Source organism: Nycticebus coucang, chromosome 3 (assembly GCF_027406575.1).
Source record: "Nycticebus coucang isolate mNycCou1 chromosome 3, mNycCou1.pri, whole genome shotgun sequence".
NCBI lineage: Eukaryota > Metazoa > Chordata > Mammalia > Primates > Lorisidae > Nycticebus > Nycticebus coucang.
The window spans coordinates 69,192,836-69,216,854 of NC_069782.1; the positions used below are offsets into that span (position 1 = coordinate 69,192,836).

The window sequence follows — 24,019 nt, forward strand, 5'->3', positions numbered from 1 at the left end:
CTTGGTCATTATAAAGTTCTGTTCATATATCTTGCCCAGAGGTAGATGGGATTGTTTACTCTTTTTCTGTTGATTAATTTGAGTTCTCTGTAGATTCTAGTTATCAACCCTTTGTCAGATTGATATCCTGCCAATATCTTTTCCCATTCTGAAGGTTGTCTTTCTGCTTTACTTGTTGTGTCCTTAGCTGTGCAAAAGCTTTTCAGTTTAATTAAGTCCCATTTGTTAATTTTTGTTGCTGAAGTCTTTGTTATAAAATCTTTCCCCAGTTCAACATCATCAAGAGTTTTCCCCACACTTTCTTCTAAGATTTTTACCACTTCAAGTCTTAGATTTAAGTCTCTTATCCTTTTTTTTTTTTTTTGCAGTTTCTGGCTGGGGCTGGGTTTGAACCTACCACCTCTGGCATATGGGGCCGGCGCCCTACTCTTCTGAGCCACAGGTGCTGACCCTCTTATCCATCTTGAGTCAATTTTTGTAAGGGGTGAAAGGTGTGGGTTGAAAGGAGTTTCAGTCTTTACATGTGGTTTTCCAGTTCTCCCAGCACCATTTGTTGAATAGGGATTCTTTTCCCCACTGTATGCTTTTGTTTGGTTTATCAAAGATCAGATGGCAAGTAGAGACCGGTTTCGTATCTTGGTTTTCTATTTTGTTCCATATGTCTATGTCTCTGTTTTTGTGCCAATATCATGCTGTATTGATTACTGTGGATTTGTATTATAGGTTTAAGTTTGGTAGGGTGATGCCTCCAACTTTGTTTTTATCGCTAAGAATAGCCTTAGTTATATGGGTTTTTTTTCTGGTTCCATAGAAAACAAAGCACTATTTTTTCCAGTTCTTCAAAATATGATGGTATTTTAATGGGGATTGCATTGAATCTCTAGATTGCTTTGGGTAGAATGGACATTTTGACAGTGTTGATTCTTTCCAGCCAAGAGCATGGTATGTTCTTCCATTTATTATTGTCTTCTGCAATTTCTTTTCTTAGGGTTTCATAATTCGCTTTGAAAAGATATTTTACCTCTTTTGTTAGGTGGTTTGTAAGTATTTCATTTTCTTTGAAGTGACTTTGAAGGGAATTGTGTCTTAGATCTCCTTCTCAACTTTGTGGTTATTGGCATATACAAAGGCTACTGATTTGTGTACATTGATTTTATACTCTGAGATATTACTGTATTTCCTAATGACTTCCAGGAGTTTTGTGGTTGAGTCTCTGGAGTTTTCTAAGTATAAGATCCTATCATCAACAAAGAGGGACAGTTTGACCTCCTCTGTTCCCATTTGGATGCCCTTTATATCATTCTCTTGCCTGATTGCATTGGCTAGAACTTCCAGAACTATGTTGAATAATAGTGGTGATAGTGGACATCCTTATCTGGTTCCAGTTCTAAGTGGAAAAGCTTTCAGTTTACAGCATTCAGTATGATGTTAGCTGTGGATTTGTTGTAGAAGACTTCAATCAGCTTAAGGGATGTGCTACCTATGTCTATTTTCTTAACTGTTCGTGTTAGAAGAGGATGCTGAATTTCATCAAGTGCTTTTTCTGCATCTATTGAAAGGATCATATGGTCTTTGTTTTTGCTTCTGTTGATGTGGTGTATTACATTTATAGATTTGGGTATGTTAAACCAACCTTGCATCCCTTAGATCTACGTTTAACTTTTTGAGGAACTACCAATCCCCACCATTTATTTTTACACACTTCATATATCTCTGGTGCCTTCCAAAGCCATCAAGGAGAGAATTCTAACTGGAGACTAGTTAAACATCCCGTTTTTCAGACAAGGAAACTGAGGCTAAGAGAGGTGGTCCTATGCCAGTCTGAGGTTAATGACTATCAGAATATCTCCCATCTGCTAAGTGCCCATTGGATGCCACCCACTTGCTAAGGAGGGTCTTAGGATTGACCATCAAATAGCCTCACAATCCGTGGAATCTGACAGATCTGTGTTTAACTCCCAACTTGGGCAAGTTACTTCCTCACTCTTAGTTTCTCTACCTGTAAATGATCATAATTCAATGATCATAATTTTCACAGTCTTCTCATGGAGAATGAATTTGATAATGTAGGCAGAGGATGGAGCCCATATTAAGCATTTAATTTACAAATGTATCAAAAAAACAAAATGAGGTCAGCTGGGGCTCAGAGGAGTGAAGTAACTTGCTGAAAGTCACACAGCAATTGGGGAGAACTCAATCTAGCCTGCAAGCATTTTTTTTTAATTGCTGGAGAAACATCTTTATTTATTTATTTTTTATTTCAGAATATTATAGGGGTACGTACGTTTTGGTTACATAATTTGCTTTTGTGTATTTTTAAGTCAGAGGTATATGTGTGCCCTTCACCCAGAAAGTGTGTGGTGAACCTATTAGGTGTGACTGTACCCTTCCCTTCCTCCCTGTCCCACCTGCTTGAATTCCCTTGAGGTTTGCTTCCATATGTGTACATAAGTGTTGATTAACTAGTTCCAATTAATATTGAGTACATGTAGTGTTTGCTTTTCCATTTTCAGTCTGCAAGCAGTTTTGACAAGTTTCTTGAAGCTTCCTAACCCTTCCAGAAGCCAAAGAAGAGAGATTCCAAAGACAGGTTCTCTAGGGAGGGAGTTTGTTGCTGTCTTGTTTTGCTCTTTGGGGAGCTGACCTTTGCAATACAAAAGCTTGCTGAGTCAGCCTTCAGTGGTGGCCTGTGGTCATGAACAACAGCAACTGGTTCTCTGGTGGAGGTGGCTAAGCCACCCTTGCCCTCACCTAAACCACTCTGCTCTGCTGTTTATATCAGCACAGCCATAGGAAGGGTGATTTCTGGTGCCTCAAATGAGGTGGCATGCCAGGCACCTCCCTGCCTTCAGCCATGGGCTGCTGCTGGTTTCCCTGCTCCTCCCCTTTCCCTCTCCTTTCTGTCTGGCACACAGTAGAATCCCACTGTGTGAGTTACTTCCTCACTCTTAGCTTCTGAATTTTCACGATACCACTTCTACCAACACCTCCAATCTCTCCTACTGTGTCCCCCAGTCTACTGGCCTCAGGGTTCTAGAGGATGCCACACTCATTCCAGTGCCTCCCAGGGGCACTTACTGCATGCTTTGCTTAGAATGCTCACATTCATGTCTTATATCATTCAGGTGTCACTGAAATATTCCTTCTTCCTAGGAATCACATTACCTGACCTCAAATTATACTACAGAGCTGTCATATCTCCAAACAGCATGATATTGGCATAAAATCAGACATGTAGACCAATGGAATGAAGAAACTAGAAACAAATCCACACATTTATAGTAAACTTATCTTCAACATAGGTACCAAGAACATACAGGGAAAAGGACAGTCTCATCAATAAATGGTGCTGGGAAAGCTGAATATCCATATATAGAAGAATGAAACTAGACCTTTATCTCTCACCATATACAAAAGTCAAATCAAAAAGGATTAAAGACTTAAATCTAAGACCCAAATTATGAAACTACTAAAAGAAAACATGGGGAAAATACCTCAGAACATTGGTCTGGGCAAAGAATTCTTGAGTAATACCCCCAAATCACCGGCAACCAAAGCAAAATTGGACAAATGGGACCACATCAAGCTAAAAAGCTTCTGCACAGCAAAAAATGAAACAAAATAAAAATCAACAAAGTGAAAAGGCAACCTACAGAATGGGAGAAAATATGTGCAAACTACCCTTCTGACGAAGGATTAATAACTAGAATACATAAGGAGTTCCAACAACTCAACAGGAAAAAAAACCAAATAATCTGGTTTAAAAAAGGGACATAAAAACTGAATAGGCACTTCTCAAAAGAAGACATACAGGGTGGTGCCTGTGGCTCAAAGGGGGAGGGCGCTGTCCCCATATATGGGTTCAAACCCAGCACCGGCCAAAAAAAAAAAAAAAAAAAAAAGACATACAAAATGGTGAGCAGGCATATGAAAAAATGCTCATCATTAGACAAATGCAAATAAAGCTAGGATGAGATATTGTCTCACCCCAGTTAAAATGGCTTTTTATCAAAAAGACAGGCATTGACGAATACTGACTAAGATGTAGAGAAAGGGAACCCTCATACGCTGTGGTTGGGAATGTAAATTAGTGCAACCACTATAAAGAACAATGTGAAGGTTCCTCAAAACCTAAAAATAGAACTACTGTATGATCCCGTAAACTCATTGCTGGGTATACATCCAAAGGAGGGGAATTCAGCATATCAGAAAGATACCTGCACTCCCAAGTTTACTGCAGCTTTATCCACAATAGCCAAGATATGCAATCAACTTAAGTGTTCATCAACTGATGAATCGATAAAGAAATTGTGGCACACATACACAATGGAATATTATGTAGTCAGAAAAAGAATGAAATCCTGCCATTTGCAGCAACATGGATGAAACTGGAGAAACATTATATTTAGTAAAATAAGCTAAGCACAGAAAGACAAATCTCATATGTTCTCACTCATATATGGGCGCTACATATTGAAAACAATTGACCTCATAAAGAGAGAAAGTAGAATGATGGTTACTACAGGTTGGGAAGGGTAGTGGGGAGGGAGGGATAAAGTGGGGATGACTAATTGGTGCAAAAATATAGTTAGATAGAATGAATAATGTTTGATAACACAACAAAGTGACTATAATCAACAAGGGAATACTTTAAAATAAATAAAAGGGTGGAACTGGAATGTTCTTATTGCAAAGAAATGTTAAATGCCTGAGGCAACGGATGCCCCACTTGCCCTGATTTGATTAATTCACATTGTATGCTATAGGCATACATCCTATATACCCTATAAAGATATACAACTATATGTACCCATGATACTTAAAAATAACAATTAAACAAACAAAAAATCACCACTTCCTCCTCGAAGCCGTCTCTAACACCCTTATCTATACTAGGTGCTCAGTCCTCTATGACCTCCTCCTGTGTATTCAGATCCTATCTCATGTTATGTTATTCATTTGCTTGTTTATCGCTGCCTCCCTGAGTTGGATGGAAACTCCAGGAGGGCTGAGATCCATCCTGATCAGTGCTGTATCCCCAGAGCTGATACCAGTACCTGGCATACAGTGTTCAGGACACATCTGTTGACTGGCTGACTGTTGGACTTATCATTATAGATATGAATTTTCTTTTCTCCTAAACAGGCTCCTGAGGTTGAAGGCCTTTTCCATGCTCAGCACTGGAATCTAGGGATGTTCTTCTGATGGACCACAGGAGTTCAAGTCCTGACTCTGTCCCCACCAGGCTGTGTGACCTTGGGCAAGTCATTACCCTCTCTGGGCCTCCCACTTACAAAACAAAATTATTAACCTATTTTTTTCAAAATCGAGAGAAATCTGTGGCTCTTAGTCTCCTCTGGGAAAAAAACCCTCATGATTTTGTACATGATTTTAAGGGGCTTAATGACCTCCTCCTCAAAAGTCCAATTTTGGACTTCTTTCTAGTTGATCAGTATGAAAATCAATTTTTTTTATTGGCTCAGTTGGTCAGCAACTGTTTTAATGTCTTCATGCTGGGAGATTCTGAGGCCCTGAAAGTCCCCACCTCTGGGCTCTTAAGTTTCCATCTTGGTCTTAAATGCAGACAGCCACCCTCAGCTCCATGTGGTCATGACTGGGCTAGCTGAGAGAACTCAAGTGGGAAAGCGAGGGTAAAGCCAGGGAAGAGAGAACAGAAAAGTTTCTGGATGAGGGGCTGCTGCAGGGGCTTTCAAAGATGAATAGGTGTTGATCCCACAGAGAAGAGCATTCCAGCAGAGGGAACAATTTTAGGGGATTTGGGGGAAGGAGAAGAAATAAGGAAAATTTATACAATATTTTCCTGGGGGAATAGACAACTTTTCACACTCACCTGCCTGTTAGAGCCTTAGGACCACTAACTTAAGGGAGAAGGAAGGTTGTTTCATTTTATTTTTTCAGTTTTAGGAAGGTGATTTTAAAGTTGACAAAAAAAGCAGCACAGAAGAGATGTACCCAAGGTCAGAGAGCTGGCAAGTTGCACAGTCAGACCAGTACATCTGCCGGCTTTTCCTAAAGGGGCATTCTTATTAGCTGAAGGATGAGAGGGTTGTTTCTCATAGGCTGGGGAGGGAGGAGGCAGAACTTGATGGGCTGAGCAACTGGAAAGTGGAAGTAGTAGGTTAGGTGGGCAGATAGGTAATATCTGATTAGCTGGGAAGTAAGATATGAATGTCTGATTGGCTGAGAGTTAGAAACATAGTTTAATTAGCTAAGGCAGAGTCTGATTGGCTGAGGGGTAGGAGACTGAGGAGATTGACAGAGGGGCAGAAGGGGGAATCTAATAAAGTGAGAAAAAGGTGGTTGAAGATTGATTGGCTGAGGTGTAGGAGGTGGACTCTGATTAGCTGAGGGAAGTTCGGCAAGACCTGTTCGTTTGGTGTTAGCTGCATCATTTTCTCTTTCTTTCACTAATCCTGGGGCCCTGGGAGAAGAAGGTGGTGATTAATCCCCATGAACTGGGGACATAGAGACAGGTGTGTGTGGAGGAAGGGAGGTGGCTAGGTCACTCCAGACAAAGGCCAGAGAGGACACTTTCCCAGCCATACCTGGTGAGCGTCTTGTTCCCTACCTCCCATCAGGCTTCCTCCAGAGTAACCTGATCACTAGGATTTCTGGCCTAGAAGGGAGAGGTACCGGGGCAGAAGGAGAGGTACCGGGGCAGAAGGAGAGGTCCTCTTCTAAGTCACACCCTTTATTCCCACTCGCCCCCTTTCTAGAAGACCTTGTTCTCCATCTCTCCAGTCTCTGAGGACAAGGCACTCGCCTCTTTCCACCTGCCCCAAGGCATCTTCCTGCACCCACCTGGGTCTTTGTTGCTATCTGACAATAAAGCAATCAGTCCCCGAATTTCCACCTGAACTTCTCTCCCTCCTTCCTTTCACCCCTATCTTTCTGTTTGCCTGTCTTTCTCTCTTTCCTCTTCACCACTCCTCTATTCACTCCTTTAAAAATTCCAGCCCAGGGTGGCACCTGTGGCTCAGTGGGTAGGGCGCAAGTCCTATATACTGAGGGTGGCAACTTCAAACCCGGCCCTGGCCAAACTGCAACAGAAAAATAGCCAGGCATTGTGGCGGGCACCTGTAGTCCCAGCTACTCTGGAGGCTGAGGCAAGAGAATCGCCTAAGCCCAAGAGCTGGAGGTTGCTGTGAGCTGTGATGCCACAGCACTCTACGGAGGGCGAGAAAGTGAGACTCTGTCTCTGAAAAAAAAAAAAAAAAAGTGAGACTCTGTCTCTAAAAAAACAAAAAAAAAATTCCAGCCTAAATGTTTTCCAGGTCCAAATCTTTGGGAGTCACATCCAATCTGTCACCAACCTTTCAGCTCCACCTTTAAAACAAATCCACCACTTTTTGCATGTCTCTGTCCCTCCAGTGCTGGGTGCTGAGGAAGCTCTTGCTCCCCCTTTAGTCTATCCATAATACTGCAGCCAGGGTGAGCCTACAGAGAAAAACCCAAGTCAGGTCACTACCTTTTCTGCTCAGAATCCTCTGTGGCTCCCACCTTCCTCAGAGTAATAACCTTAGTCCTCCTAGTGGTTCCCCAGGTCCTACATAATCTGTTTTGTAACTTCCCTGTTCTCATCTTCTCTCACTCTCCCCTTTGCTCACTCTGGTCCAGCTTCACTGGTTTCTTGGCTATTCTTTAAGGCACAGTCCAGCTTTAGGGCCTTTTCAGAAGCTGTGTCCTCTGCCTCAAGTGCCTTTCTTCCCTCCCTTAAGGTCTCTGCTCAAATATTATCTCCTCAGAGATGTCTTCCCCATCTCCTTACCTTGTGGATTTTCCTCCATAGCATGTATCACACAGAATATATCCATTTAGATTATGTGCTTCTATTTGTTCACTGTAGACAAATACCTGGTACTGTGTGGGAACTTGGCATTTGTTGAATGAATACATGCGATGTGCCAGCTGGTGCTGTAGAAAAGGCAGGGAATGAGGAAGACCCTGTCCACGTGCATGGAGCTCCCCTCCAGGGAGACAGTAGACACAAAAATTATTCCAAGAGTGATTTTTCCGGGACACATAGGGGGTGTGGCTGCAGAAGATGGGCTTGCACTGGACCCAGTCACTGGGGAAGCCCCCAGAGAAAATGACCTTTCAGCTGAGATCCGAAGGATAAGTTAGTTGGGTGGGAGACTGGCAGAGAATTCCAAGCAGAGGAAAGAGCATATATGAAGGGTTTCAAGTGGGAGAGATACTCTTGGTGGGTTTGGTAAAAGGGAAACCATTACTCCATTTTCTGTGTATGGATTTGCCTATTCTGGGTATTTTGTATAAATGGAATAAAGTGGTGTGTGACCTTTTATGTCTAGCTTCTTTCATCCAGAACAATGTTTGTGAGGCTCATTTATCTAATGTGCCATGGGTCAGAACTAATTCTTTTTTTTTTGAGACAGAGTCTCATTATGTCATGCTTGGTAGAGTGCTGTGGCATCACAGCTCACAGCAACCTTAAACTCCTGGGCTTAAGCGATTCTCTTGCCTCAGCCTCCCAAGTAGCTGGGATTACAGGTGCCTGCCACAATGCCCAGCTGTTTTCTTGTTGCAGTTGTCATTGTTATTTAGCTGGCCCGGGCCAGGTTTGAACCTGCCAGCCTCGATGTATGTGGCTGGTACTGTAACCAACTGTGCTATGGGTGCCGAGCCAGAACTGATTCTTTTTTGACTGAATGATATTCCATTGTAAAGATTAACCACAATTTCTTTACCCATTCATTCGTGTGGACATTTGGGTTGTTTCTACCTTTTGGTGATTATGAATAGAGCTGTTATAAACATACAGCACACAAGTATATTTGAAAGAACCTATTTTCAATTATTTTGGGTCTGTACCTAGGAGTGGAATTTCTGAGTCATATGGTTAAGTCTATGCTTAGCTTTTTGAGGAACTACCAAACTTTCCGCAGTGGCTGAACCATTTTACAACGCCAGACGGGCAGTGTGCAAGGAGATCCCTCTACTTTCTATCTCTGCTGTGAGCTTTTGGAGCCCCAGGAAGAGATCTTTTGCTGGATCCCTGCTGCATTCTGCTGCATCACCTCTGGATGGCTTTCTACTACCACGTCCCAAGTCCAGCCACTTCCTCCATTTCCTCCCCTCCACTCTGACCTCAGTCCACTAACACCTGGGATGAGCTCAGCTGAGGACTCTGGTGACATGGCAACTACACACCTCTGTCCTTTCCCAGAGTTCAGGTTTCTTGGCCTCTAGGTATGGCTGATGGTACCTATTACCACTCTCCCACAATCTCCCTCTCCAGTTCTGTGCCTCTGCCTGTCCTCTTTCTAAATGCAGCTGTGACCAACATTTCTGTCTATTCCTCCACTTCTCTGTCCTCTTCCCTCTCCAAGTGACCTCTCTGGCTCTCCACCACAGTCTTATCAATGCAGGTGACTCACGATGTATGCTTATGCTGAGCCCAGGTGCCTCCTGGGTGTCTCCCTCAACAACCCACAGGCCTTTAAGACTGAAGGTGACCCAGGGTTTCCCAATCTCAGTACTGTTGACATTTGGGGCTGGCTCATTCTTTGTGGTGGCCACTGTCCTGTGCATTGTAGGGTGTTGAGCAGCGTCTCTGGCCTCCACCCACTTGATGTCAGTAGCGCCGCCCACCCCCAACCAGTGTGACAACTGAAAGTATTTCTGGACATTGCCAAATGTGCTCTTGGGGGAAAATCAGCTCTGGCTGAGGACTTCTGGGTAGTCCAAATCAAACTGCAAACTCAAAGGGCTGATATTTGTCTAATCTGTGCTCTCTGCCAGACATAAGGCTAAGCATCCTACAGACACTCTGATCCTGTGGTCTTATCTAGAGGGGAGGGAGGCTCAAAGCAGTCATGTGACTTATTTAAGGTCCCACGACCAGGAAGCCCACTTTCAGTGTATCCCCATGCCCAGGCCTTCCCTCCTGGTCTCTATCTCTCTGAAAGCAGAGAAGCCATGTGGATGCCCCTATCTCCTCCTCCTCCTCTGTTCTCTAGAACCCCTCATTTAGCTGGTGACCAAAGCAGTGAACTGCTGGCCCTCAGCTCCAGTCCCACTTAGGTCTCAGTTATCCTACCCTTTGCCCCCTGCCCCTTTTCAGCCATCAGAAGGGTCCCTTTCAAGTCTTTGCTCTTTGTAAATTTTTACATTTTCCGAAGTGTCTCTAACGAGCTCCCTTTGTCAGTGTCATTGGTAGATCTACATCCATAAAAAATAAAAAACTCTAATGATGTGTCAATTATAAGTTAAAAAATTAACTAATCAAAAAAAAAACAAAACAAAAACCTCTAATGAGCTTTAAAATAAACCAACCAACAGGGAGCATCTCTGCTACTCAAGCACCATCCATGGCTTCCTATCAGATCAACTCCTGGCCACTCAAGCTGGCCTTCAAAGCCCTTCGCTCCTTCACTCACCCCTTCAGCCTCCTCACCTCTCACACCCCAAGGCCAGGGAAAGCCACCTGCCAAGCCACACCCTCCAGTTTCTCTGTGCCTGGACCCCACCCCTTCTCCCACACCTGTTGAAATCCAACCTCTCCCTGAAGCCCCAGCTCAAATGTCACATCCTTCACGTCATCTTCCTTGACCTCCCTTCTCCCTCCTCCAAGCAGCAAAGCTTCAATTATTTGTACCACATCTTCTTCACCTAGGAACATGTCCTCTTTCTACACCGCCCCCAGGAAGGCCCAGCAATGAGAAAGCATTACTACGTATTAAAATAAAGCGAGATAGAGAAATCTTCTAAGTTTACCACCTGCTGGGACAGTGGAGTTTCTTACACTTGTTTTTCCATCTGTTTGCCCACTTGCTGAGGTCAGCCGCCACCCACCCTCCAACCCAGGACGACACATCCAGAGGAAGGCTGATTCTGTTAGGACACATCTGGAGCATATGGGCTGGCCAAGGACAACATCTGGGCTGGATGGTCACTGTGACAGGCTGTTGGGGTGGGGGGGAGCAGAACCAGTCTGGTGTTGCTTGTTAAGGCTGGAGGTCTTCCCAGAGGGAGAGACTCCTGTTGGCTGCTGAGTCTCAGGCCAGGTGGATTAGGCCTAGGGTCCAGAGTGGCAGGGATGTTTCCCAAAGGCTGGTGGAGATTGGGAATTCCTGTGGGTCCCAGAGGAGGCTCCTGGGGCTTGTGAGACCCCTGGAGTGATGGCTTAGGGCCCTCTCTCCAAGCTTGTGAACAAGCTCTGAGGTGGGGGCCACGGAGAGGGGGTACTAAGGTGGAGAAAGGTGGTCCACACCGGAACTGGGCGCTAAAGACGCCAAACAGGGGCAGGAGAGCCGGGAGCCTGGTGGTTTGAGGTTTCTAGTTGTCCAGATCTGTTTCCATTTCTCCATCTGTCACTCCACCTCAGTCTCAGTCTCTTCCCTTTCTGTCCCTCTCCACCCTTCCACGCCTCTTTCCCACTCTCCACATCTCTGGGTGCCGGAGCTTGTGTCGCCGCCCAGAGACAGGGGGGCCGAGGCGGGGCGGGGGACCGGGGGCGTGTCCGGGAGAGGTTAAACGGCTGGACCGCGGGACAGCGCGGTCACAGACGAGCTTGTAGATCCCGATTGAAGTCCGAAGACTAAGACCCGCGGGTGAGTGCGCGCGGGGATGAAACTTGAGCGCGCCTGGGCCCTGAGCCGTAACCCGAGGCTTTGCAGGCTTGGTGGCTGGCGGGACGAGCGCAAAGGTCTGAGTGCAGCGGCGGGTGTGTGTGCGCGCGCGTGCAGCGGGCTCCGGAGACCCCCAGGACCCAGGACACTCCGGAGGGAGGTGTCCGGGACACGCGGGAGGGAGGTGTGCTGGGAGAAGTGGGTGTGTCCCCGACGGTTGCTGCATCCTTGCGCATTTTTTGTTTTTAATTTTCTGCGTGCGCCTGGTAGACTTGGGTGTATTCTTTTCTTCGGGTGCCTGTGATGGGGAGGGGCCTCAAGAAGACCCCTGATCAGGACATCCCAGATGGGTCCAAGCCCTGCCCTGTGACTTCTCCTTGAAGTTGACTAGGGACCACTGCACACGTTCTTGAAGGCCTGGCCATACTTTCAACCAATGGGATTTATGCTTGTGGTCCAGCTGCCATCAGGGACCTACTGCCCATCAACGTCAGACACGGAGCTTCCAAGTGCTCCTCTATCCTCCAACATTGGTTGCGAGGGTTATGTGAGTTCCTGCAGTTAGTCCCAGGTGATGTTTGTCCTATAGATGCTGGAAGGACAATGCTTTTCAGTGTCCCAGTAGGCCTTGGCCCAGGGTGTGGCTGGACAGCCCGAGCCATGCAAGGTGGCTGAGTCTTGCCACTTGAAGTTTTGGGTGGAGATGGGAGGGACACAGGGAAGAAGGGGCCAAGAGCAAAGCAAGGCTGTCCCTGGCCTCCATGAGGGCTGGCTGGAGGTGCCTGTGCTCAGGGTACCTCCCCTGGTTCATCTGCCCACTCACCCCTCACACACCATGCGTCACTCATCACCCCACAGGTAAAGGGGATTTCCAGGGCCGGCTGGAAGCCTGGAAATCCTCGTTCCCTGCACTCCTACCCCCTCCCATTTTTGGATATTGGAGCTGATCCCAGGCAGAGCCGACAGCATCACACTCCTCCCTGAGTACCTCCAAGCTGCTGGCTAGCCCTGAAGAGAAGGGACCCCCCAAATCCTCCCAATCACCCTCATTTTATAGGTGAGGAAACTGAGGCTCAGAGAGGGGAAGCACCCTATGGGGGAGATGGGATTTGAACAAACAAGCCCTACCTGACCTCCAAATCCCGGGTCACCTTTCTAATGGCCCCAGCATCACCAGTATAGCCCAGCTTGGGTTTCTGAGCAGTAACATTAGCTCTGGGCTAATGTACAGTTGTGACCTGGGTTGGTATCTGCAGGGAGACTTGGATGACTTGGGAGACATTCAGAGAACAGGATCCCACTTCTCCTTGATAAACTTTGGACCTGATTCTCCAAATTCCAGGTGGCCAAATAACAATAAAAAATGTGATGGCAAGATCAATAGCAATGAGAGGTTGAGAGTACCTAGCAGTGAGCTGAATACCTTAGAAATGCTGCGTTGTCATCACAACTCCACGAAGAGAGTAAATAGGAATCCTGTTTTATGAATGAAGAAAGTGAGGCTCACAGAGGTGCAGATACTTGCCCAGGGTCACACAGCTGAGAAGTACAGCTTATTAGATTCCTTTCTGATTCTATCTAGGGTTCATATCTAGGCATGGTTACACCACATGGTAGGCAGACACAATTGTGGCTCTGGAATAATCTGTAATGACTAGTGGCTTTTTTTTTTTTTTTCGACTAGTGGTTTTAAAACTTCTTTTTCTCCCAGGTTTCCTTTTGGGCCAAGGAAACTGAAGGCAAAGGGTTGAAATATAATCAAATCCATGGTGGGGTTATTCCCCACCATATTTTCCAACTTGGTCCTGTCTTCTTTAGTCATTACTTACCCTGAAGATCTCTCTCAGAACCTCCCAAATTTGGGGGATGCAGAGCAGAGATGTCAGATCTAGAACTTGCCTCTTAACTCAGAGCTTTTGGGACCTGGCACTTTGGGGAGAATATAAATCTTGGGGTAAGCAAGCTCTTTGGTGTTGAGTAAGTGAAGTGGGTGCAATGAGTTGGAACAAGAGGTAGGCTGACTTGACTACAGGCTGAGAGAGGGACAGACTGGAAAGGAGGACAGGGATGTGGGGTGATGGGGCCAGTATTGGGGTGCTTCTCTGTCAGGCTCTCAGATGGCCCCAACTCCAGCTATTCAAGAAGGATTATGTTATGTGGTAGCTGGCAGCTTGGGTCCATGTCCTGCCTTCCTTCTTGGGAGCCCACACGCCTTGTATAACAAGTCCGCAACCGGTGGCTGGCTGGGCCAACTTGACAAACCAGCATTCCCTGGGCGTGGGGTAGGCCTTGGAGCTAGTCACTGGCACTTCCATTGCCAGATAACATCGGCTTCAGCAGGGCGGGGCCCCCTCTGCCAGGGCAGAGCTGCTGAGTGTCTTGTCCTGCGTCTAGGGTGAGACTGGGGGCTGATGCAGAGAAGGAGTAGGCATGTAAGCCACCCACAGCGTTCTGAAGGCATCCTCTCTGAATTGCTCTCACTACTACAGAATAGTAATATTAGGAATAGTAATAATGGGTAACATTTGTGGACCACCTGACAAGCTCTTTCCATACTTTATCTCAAACAATCTTTGGAGATAAGTCTTACTATTATTATATTAACTCATTTAACAGATTGGAAAAGGGAGGCTGAAGACAGAAATAAGACTCGTCCAAGGCTGCTTGTCTGAGGAACTGTAATTGGAACTCAGGTCTGTTGGAGTCAAAAGCTCCCATTTTAAAGGATGCCAAAGCAACTTTTTATCTGATTTGTAATTTTTTTTGGAGGCACAGTCTTGCTCTGTTGCCCAGGCTAGTGTACTATGGTGTCAGCTTGGCTTTCTATACCCTCAAAATCCTGGGCTCAAACTATCCTCCCACCTCAGCCTTCTGAGTAGCTGGGACTGCACATATGCACCACCTAATTTTTCCTATTTTTTATTAGAGATGAAGTCTTGCTCTTGGTTAGGGCTCAAGTTGGTCTTGAACTCCTGAGCTGGAGACATCTTCCTGGCTTCAGCCTCCTCAAATGCTAGGATTATAGTGTGAGCCACTGTGCCCAGGCCTGATCTGTAGTTTTTAAAGGTGAAGTGTAATAGCTGTCCAGGAAAGTGTACATCTCAGAACTGGACAGTTGGCTCAGCGCCTGTGGCTCAAGTAGCTAAGGTGCCAGGCACATACACCTGAGCTGGTGGGTTCAAATCCAGCCTGGGCCCGCCAAACAACAATGATGGCTGCAACCAAAAAATAGCCAGGCATTGTAACAGGTGCCTGTAGTCCCAGCTACTTGGGAGGCAGAGGCAGGAGAATCGCTTGAGCCCAGGAGTTGGAGGTTGCTGTGAGCTGAGATGCCACAGCACTCTACCCAGGGCGACAGCTTGAGGCTCTGTCTCAAAAAAAAAAAAAAAAAAAAAGAACTGGACTGTTCAGGAATGTTCACAAATTGAATTCACCCATGTCATCAGCACCCAGATCAAGAAAGAGAACAACCAGTATCTCAGAACATCTCCTTCCTCACCATTGAAGCATCTTATTTCATTTTAAATTAATTTCAGCTAATTTTAATGGACTTAAATTAATTTTAACTCACTTTTAATTTTTTTTCTTTTTGAGACAGAGTCTCAAGCTGTCACGCTGGGTAGAGTGCTGTGGCATCACAGCTCACAGCAACCTCAAACTCTTGGGCTTAAGTGATTCTCTTGCTTCAGTTTCCCAAGTAGCTGGGACTACAGGTGGCTGCCACAATGCCCGGTTATTTTTTTTTTTTTTGGTTGCAGTTGTCATTGTTATTTAGCTGGCCTGGGCTGGGTTTGAACCCACCACCCTTTGTGTATGTGGCTGGCGCCCTGCTGACTGAGCCACAGGCGCTGCCCTCATTTTTAAATTTTTTTTTTTTTTGAGACGAGAGTTTCGCTCTGTCACTCCACCTAGAGTGCAGTGAATCATCATAGCTCATTGCAACCTCAAATGTTTGCACTCAAGTTATCTTCTGAGCTTAACCTCCCGAATAGTTAGGACAGGCCCACACCACGATGCCCAGCTATTTTTTTCTATTTTTGGTAGAGAGGGAGTCTTGTTCTTGCTCAGGCTGGTCTTGAACCCCTACGCTCATATGATCCTCTCTCCTTGTCCTCTCAGAGTGCTCAGATAACAGGGGTGAGCCACCATGCATAGCCTCCCTTGACTCATTTTTACACAGACTTTCTTAGAGTAGGGTTTGACTTATGGAAAAGTTGGATAGAAAGTACAGAGAGTCCCATAAAACCCCTTTTCTTCCTGTGTTTTGGGCTACAGGGCAGCAGCAGCATCATAGCTCACTGAAGCCTCAAACTCCTGGCCTGAAGCAATCCTCCTTCCTCAGACTCCTAAGTGGCTGAGACTAAGGGTGTGGGCCACCATGCCCAGCCTCCAGTTTCTCTTATTATTAGCATTTTGCATTAGTATGATGCATATGTTACAATTAACGAACAATATTCATACTTTTTATCAGCAAATAAACTCTGTAGTTTGCATTAGGATTCACTTTTTGGGTTGTGGGGCCAAGTAATGAATCTTTGTAATTAATTAAATTATGATTGATTAAAATTATTTTTTTACCTATTTATTTATTTGGGATTCATTGAGGGTACAAAGAATTAGGTTACACTGATTTGTTAGATAAAGTCCCTCTTATAATTGTGTCCTGCCCCCAAGAGGTGTGCCATGCACGGTGATAAAATGTTTCTGTATGGGTGACTTGTGTTCATGGTATAGGCTATCAAAAGACCCAGAAAGGTGCAGAGAGAAGTTAAGTTTCCCTTTTGTCTTGGCCCTAGTTCTTTCTTTTTTTTTTTTGAGACAGAGTCTTACTACGTCACCCGCGGTAGAGTGCTGTGGCGTCACAGCTCACAGCAACCTCAAACTCTTGGGCTTAAGCAATTCTCTTGTCTCAGCCTCCCAAGTAGCTGGGACTACAGGCATCTGCCACAATGCCCACCTATTTTTTGGTTGCAGTTGTCATTGTTGTTTAGCAGGTCCAGGCTGGGCTCGAACCTGCCACCTTTGGTGTATGTGGCTGGAGCCCTACTCACTGAGCCACGGACGCTGAGCCTTGGCCCTAGTTTATTTAGGGCCCTTCCAAAGGCAGCCACCTTATCAATTTCTCTCTCTCTCTCACTTTTTTTATTTGAGACTGGGTCATACTCTGTTGCCCTGGTTAGAGTGCAGAAGCATCATAATAGCTCACTGCAGCCTTAAACTCCTGGGCTCATGTGATCCTCTGGTCTCAGCCTCCTGAGTCCAGGTACACATGCCATCGCCCCAGCTAATTTTTCTGTTCTTTGTAGAACTTTGTAGAAAGTTCTTTCTGACTTTTGCTCAGGCTATTCTCAAAATCTTGACCTCAAGTGATCCTCCCACCTTGGCCTCCCAGAGTGCTAGGATTACATGTGTGAGCGTCTTCCTTCCTTCTGGTATTTTTTTTATTTAGGCAAATTCTCCTAATATAAAGTTAACCATTTTAAGCATACAATTCAGCAATATTTAGTACATTAATAATTTATGCTCTATCTAGCTCCAGCACATTTTCATCACCCTCAAACAAAACCCATTAGCAGTCACTTCCCATTCCCCTTTCCCCAGCCCCTGCTTTCTTTGTCTATGGATTTACCTGTTCTGGACATTTCATATACATAGGACTGTATAGTACGTGGCTTTTTGTGTTTGGTGTCTGCTTTCTTTCACTTAGCATGATCTTTTATAGGTTCATCCACATCGTGGTATTTATCAGTGCTTCGTTCCTTTTAATGGGAGCAGAATAATATTCCATTGTTTGATATGCCATGTTTTATTTATCCATTCATTTGTTGATGGACACTTGGGTTGCTTCCACCTTTTGGCTATTGTGATTAGTGGTGCTATGAGCTTTTATTTACAAGCACAGTATTTGAACGCCTGTTTGGGTATACACCTAGGAGTGGAATTGCTGGGTCATGTGACAATTCTATGGTTAACTTTTTGAGGAACAAACTGTTTCTCACAGTGGCTGTATCATCTCAAAATATTTTCTTTCTCTCTCTCTCTCTTTCTTTTTTTTTTTGAGACAGAATCTCACTATGTTGCCCTCAGTAGAGTGCTGTGGCATCACAGCTAACAGCAACCTCAAACTCTTGGGCTTAGGGATTCTCTTGCCTCAGCCTCCTGAGTAGCTGGGGCTATGGGCACCTGCCACAATGCCCAGCTATTTTTGGTTGCAGTTATCATTGTTGTTTTAGCAGGCCTGGGCCGGGCTCAAACCTGCCAGCCTTGGTGTATATGGCCAGTGCCTTACTCACTGAGCTCCGGGCGTGGAGCCTCAAAATGTTTTCTATGCAACACCTTCTTTTGAGGGGGTCAGACAGAAGTGGTCTTGTCTGGGAAGGTGGGAGGAACCCAATGTACCTTTCATGGAGCTCCTCCTGTGGACATCAGATAGACTTCTTGCTATTCCCATTTTGTAGCTGAGAAACTTGAGGCTTCCAGGGAGCATCTCATCTGGGTACTCACAGCATATGCTCTCTCTGCAAGGAGCAGAGCCTGGACTGCAGCCTATGCCTGGATTGTTGGGGTGTAGTGGGGGGACCAGGTGGGCAGAGAGCTTCAAACTCCTTACTCTAACCCTCCCCATGCACATGCTTCTGCATGTACACAGCCACACAAAGCAGGGACCACTCCATAGTGCTGCTTTCTCTCAGCCCAATTCCTCCCCATTTCAACCCTTCAGGAAGACATTTCCTTTTTTGTGATTTCAGCTAGAGTTTTTCCTAGGTGAGGGCAAGCCCTCTTGCTGTGACTCCACTCAGAAGTCTTCCAGCTCCTTTTCAGAGTTACTCAGAAGATGAAACAAATGTCTGTAAAAGTCACTGTATACAGCAGGAGCTCAGTCATTCTTTTGAGAGTGAGAAAGAGGACTTGACTGATTATGGCAGTCAAAAAGGAATGGCCCATTGAGGCAGAGTTGGGCTTGGAGAATGAAGAGCTGTCATGGGCAGAACTGGGGGAAAGGCATGTAGGCAGAGGGAACAGCATGTGCAAAGGTTCTGAGGTGGGAATGAGCTTGTCTATGGCCAGAGTGAGCTGGAGTGGCTGGAGTTGAGAGAGTGAGGAGAGTGGTGGGAGACACAACTATAGGGATCCATGTGGACTGAGCCAGGAAGCATGGTGTGGTCCACGACGAAGAGTCTAAATTTTACTTACAGCATAGTAGGGAGCCAGGAGAGGATTTTGACCAGGCAAGGTTTATAATCTGATTTGATTTTTAGGACGATTCCTCAGGCCGCCATGTGGAGAATGGACTTCTTTGGTGGGGGGGCAAGGATGGAACTCTGGAGACCAGTGGGAAGAGGCTACCACAATGGTGGCCTGATGTGAGTTGGGATGATGGGGATGAGAAGAATGGGCAGATGTGAAAGATATTTAGCATAGACAACTGATAGCACCTGGCAACAGATGGAATGTGGGGAGAAAGTGGAAGGAAGGAGGTGAGGTGAATCTGAAGGTCTGGGAGATGCCCCCGGGGGAATGTCCAGGAGGTGGCTGGACTTATCAGTGAGTGTTTGACACCAAGACATGAGAATCATGTCAGAGAAGGGATTGCTGAAGCCACAGAAGGGGTGAGATCCCCAGAAGATGTGTGTAGAGGGAAGGGGAGATAAATGCAGCTCCAAGGAACCCCAACATTTACAAATCAGGTAAAGAAAGAAGAGTCCAAAGCAGACCAAAAAGAGGGATTCTTGAGTCTGAAGTGGAGAATGAGCATGGGTGAGATCCTGAAGGGCTTCGGATGCCAGGCTGAGGGGAGTAGGGAGCCATGAAGCGTTTTGGTGCCTGGGAGTGGCAGGCCTTTAGACAGGTGACTGTGGTGGCTAGGATGGGAGCCAGACTGCAGCCAGGTGGCCTGGGGGCAGGTGGAGGTGATGCATGTGTCCCCCTTTGGCTGAGTATGTTGACTTCTCAGGCTTCTTGGGCCTGCCAAGATGGTGATATCTCCCCTCACCCTCACTGGGTCACACTCCAAAAAGGTCATATGAGGGTGGGCCCAGATCATCTTTTTACAGTCACCCCAGGTGCATATGGGGAAACTGAGACCCAGGCCACATAACCAGTCTCTGAAGGAGTTAGCAATAAAACTCAGGTGTTTGTGGTGTGTGCGCACGTGTGTATACATGCATGGATTTAACAAAAAATCCCAAGAGTTTGAGGTTGCTGTGAGGTATGATGCCATCACACTCCACTGACAAAGTAAGAGTCTGTCTCAAAGAAAACAAAACAGAAATCTCTCTTCATGTAAGTTCTTCAGTTCACTCAAACCTCTGCTCAGATACTCCCTCCTCCCAGGAGCCCTCCTGGACCACCTTGTCTAAAAAAGATTGTTCTCCATTCCTTTACCCTGGGTGTGTTTCCTGGGGATGGTTGCTATAACAAATGACCTCAGTGGCTTAAAAACAACACAAATTTATTTTGTTACAGTTTCGGAGGCCAGAAGTCTGAAATCCACGTTTTGTCAGGGCCATGATTTCTCTGCAAGCTCTGGGGGAGGATCTGTTCATTGTCTCTCCCAGCTTCTCGTGGCTCCTTCGTTTGTGGCTGCATCACTCTAATCTCTTCCTCTGTCTTCACACGGTCTTCTCTGTCTTTGGTGTGTCACATCTCCCTCTTCTTTTATAAGGACGCTTGTGATCACATTTAAGTCCCATTTGGATAATACAGGATCATCTCCCCTTCTCAAGATCCTTGACTTAATCACATTTATAAAGACTTCGGCACATAGGGTCACATTCATGGGTTTCAGGGACACTAGGAAGTAGAATCTTTTGTTTTTTCTTAGAGATAGGGTCTGGCTCTGTCACCCAGGTGGAAGTGCAGTGGCACAATCATAGCTCACTGTAACCTTGAACTTCTGGGTTCAGACAATCCTCCCATCTCAGCTTCTGAGTAGGGAAAATTTACCAGCCTAACCTTAGGTGTGTACCACTATGCCCGTCTATATTTAAAAAATTTTTCTTGCTATGTTGGCCAGGCTGGTGTTGAAACCTAAAGGTCCTAGCCTTAAGGAATTCTCTCTCCTTGGCCTCCCAAAATGTTGGGATTACAGGCAGAAGCCACCATGCCTGGCTAGAAGTCGTATGTTTTGAGGGGATGTTATTCAGCCTACCACCTTTTGCCTTACCTCCTGCATATATACTTTGTATAATGTTATATCAGGTCTTCTTTCTTGAGAACCAGGGTCATGTTTGTCCTGCTCACCAAGGTATCCCCAATGCCTAGAACTGAATCAGATACATAGCTGGGACTCAGAAGATATTTCCTGACTCCCAACTCAATGCCAGAGAAATTCATGTAAAGCACTTAATGAGAGGCCTGGCACTATGAGAAAGGTCACAATTAGTAGCAATCATCACTAGTTGCTTTCCCTGACATTTCTAGAGAGAATCATTATCCATCATTAAATTGGTGAGGAAATAAATTCCCAGGGCTACTCCCTATGGAGTACATCACCTGGATCTGGCTGTGTGAGAAGCATCCCAGGTGCACATCAGCATCCCCAGTTCACAGCTTTTACCCGGGACTTGGAGCTCCTTGTGCTTTGGTTTGGTTGAGAGAGTGCTTATTCCCCACTCCTACCTCTACCCTGGGCTTCCCAAAGGAAATATCACCTACATCAAGTAGTCTTTTTTTTTTTTTTTGAGACAGAGTCTCACTATGTCACCCTGGATAGACTGCCATGGCATCACAGCTCACAGCAACCTCAAACTCTTGGGCTTAAGTGATTCTCTTGCCTCAGCCTCCCAAGTAGCTGGGACCACAGGCACCTACCACAATGCCCAGCTATTTTTTTTGTTGTAGTTGTCATTGTTGTTTAGCAGTCCCAGGCTGGGTTCTAACCCACCAGGCCCGGTGTATGTGGCTGGCGCCCTAGCCACTGAGCTACAGGCAACAAGCCATTGTTTTTTGTTTTTTTAAAGACAGGGTCTCACTCTGTTGCTCAGGCTGGAGGGCAGTGGTGTCATCATACTTCACTGCAGCCTTGAAGTCAAAGCTGAAATGATGCTCCTGCCTCAGCCTCCCAAGTAAGTGGAATATAGGTACAAACTATCATGCCAGGCTCCGTAATTTTTGAAAAAAAGATAATTTAATGGTGGTAAAATACTAATATATATGACATAAAATTTACCAGCCTAACCATATTTATTTACTTATTTATTTTTGAGATAGAGTCTCACTTTGTTGCCCTCAGTAGAGTGCCGTGGCATCATAGCTCTTAGCAACCTCAAACTCTTGGGCTCAAGCGATTCTCTTGCCTCAACTTTCCAAGTAGCTGAGACTACAGGTGCCTGTCACAATGCCCAGCTATTTTTTTAGAGATGGGGTCTTGCTCTTGCTCAGGCTGGTCTTGAACTCCTGAGCTCAGGCAATCCACCCTTCTCGATCTGCCAGAGTGCTAGGATTACAGATGTGAGCCACCGTGCCTGGCCTTACTTATTTTTAAAAGTACAGTTCAGTGGCATTAGGCACACTCACAGTGTTGGGAAAGTATCGCCACCACCTATCCCCAGAACTTTTCCATCCTCTCAAACTGAAACTCTGTCCCCATTAAACGCTAACTCCCTATCCTCCTCCCTAGCCCCCAGCCCCATCATTTACTTTATGTTCGTGTGGATTTCACTACTCCAAGGACCGCATATGTTGTGAGTAGAATCAGACAGTCTTTGTCCTTTTGTGATTGGCTTACTTGACATATAATGTCTTCAAGTTTCATTCACATTGCTGCTTATGTCAGAATTTTATCACTTTTTAAGGCTGAATAATATTCTATTGTGTGTATAGATCACATTTTGTTTATATGATGATCCATCAACATATATCTGGGTTGCTTCCACTTTTTGTCTATTATGAATAACACTTCTATAAACACAAGTGAACAAATATCTCTTCAAGAGTCTGCTTTCACTTTTCATGGGTATGCATGCAGAAGTAGAATTGTTGGATCATATGGTAATTTGGTAATTCTAAATTTTGATTTCTTGAGGAACAGCCATACTGTTTTCTGCAGGGGCTGCACCATTTCATTTTATCTTCCCACAACAGTGCACAAGTCTCCCATTTCTCCATATCCTTGCCAACACTTGTTCTTTTTTGGTTTTTGTTTTTTTGATAGTGGCCATCCTAATGAGTGGTCATGTGGTCTGCATTTTAAGTCATACTGTCTCTCCTAACGGGGCTTTCTGAATTTGGTGATGACCCATCTCGCTGTTTTCCCAAGATGTGGTAACTAATAGGAATTTCACTTCTTCTGCATGGATTATGTGGTTTGCCTGATAGAAAAGCCAGTAAATCTGAACCCTTAGTGGGGGCACCATTGGCAGGAGTGGGTAGGGTTTGAGGGCTCAGGTGAATACCTGGAGAACAGGTGTTGCCCCCAAAGGTAAAAGTACAGAGAGAAAGGAAGGGAGAGAGCAGGACCCAACTCAGGAGACTTTTGGGGGTTATCTGAGATTCATGGTATCCCCAAATGAGGGTGATTGAAGTTGAACTTTCCTTGCTGGGGTCCAAAGGGGAGTGGGGGGACCTCTGTCACCTCTTGTCTCCCTTGCATTGAAGAAACTGAGCTGAGACTCAGCTCCCTCCTCTGGAAAATGGAGAGAGAATGGGGGTCTGGCTCAGTTCCCAAAGCATGCCTCAAACCTGCCTCTAAGGCATGGTCTCTGGCATAACCTGGATAGTTGCCCGCCGCCCCTTCCCCCCCAATAGACATGCCCACATTCCATGGCAGACCAGTATGGGCCAGACCGCCTCAGTTTCAGCTGCCTATGGGCAGAACCCTTTAGGAAGCTCTGGCCTCTCCCAGCAACATGACAAGGGGACCCTTAACTCTGGTTTAACTAAGCCACAGGTCCCAAGAGTTTCAGCAGCCCATGGAGACCAGAATCCCTCATAGCAACATCAGAGACTGCCAAACCTGAGTGGCCAGGCCCCAGGGAATAGCAGTGTAAGCCCCTTCACTGCAGCCTCCAGTTTCCACATGCCACAGGCCCATCTGAAAATGTCCAGTCTACAATTCTCCCAGGCGATGCCCAGGAGGCCTGTGGCTCCCATGAGCTCAGGAACTGTGATGGGGTCTTTGTTACCCCCAGTAATGATCAGAGGAGCAGTGCTCTCGCCTCCACACCTCCCCAGGCAGCCCTGCAGCAGGGCCTGCCCAGCCCAAGGCCAGGGGGACCTGAGCTGGGGGCCTTCAGCCAGAGTTCAACCTTGTAGATGGTTGAACATGGTCCAGGAACTGTCCTTTGTCTACAGTGGGCAGCCAGGCAGCAGTGGGCTGTCCAGCGTGGCTGGGCACACTGACCTGATTGACTCCTGCTGAAGAACAGGACTTCAGAGCCGTGGATGGATGATTTGGATGACCTTTT

The 24,019-nt window shown here is 45.9% G+C and overlaps 1 protein-coding gene across 6 annotated transcripts in view; it reads left to right on the top strand.

The window, feature by feature from the left end:
- Nucleotides 1-24,019, top strand: part of LOC128581490 (ultra-long-chain fatty acid omega-hydroxylase) — a 76,242-nt gene that overhangs the window by 16,163 nt on the left and 36,060 nt on the right. For 2 of the 6 annotated variants that reach the window (XM_053584408.1, XM_053584413.1), the window contains exon 3: nt 5,146-5,264. The exons of 2 other annotated variants lie outside the window; for them this stretch is intronic. The gene's annotated coding sequence lies outside the window, so the exon portion shown is untranslated. Of the gene's footprint in view, nt 1-5,145; nt 5,265-11,522; nt 11,595-24,019 lie in introns of those variants that run through there. 2 more of the 6 variants (XM_053584410.1, XM_053584409.1) reach the window with 2 other exon arrangements.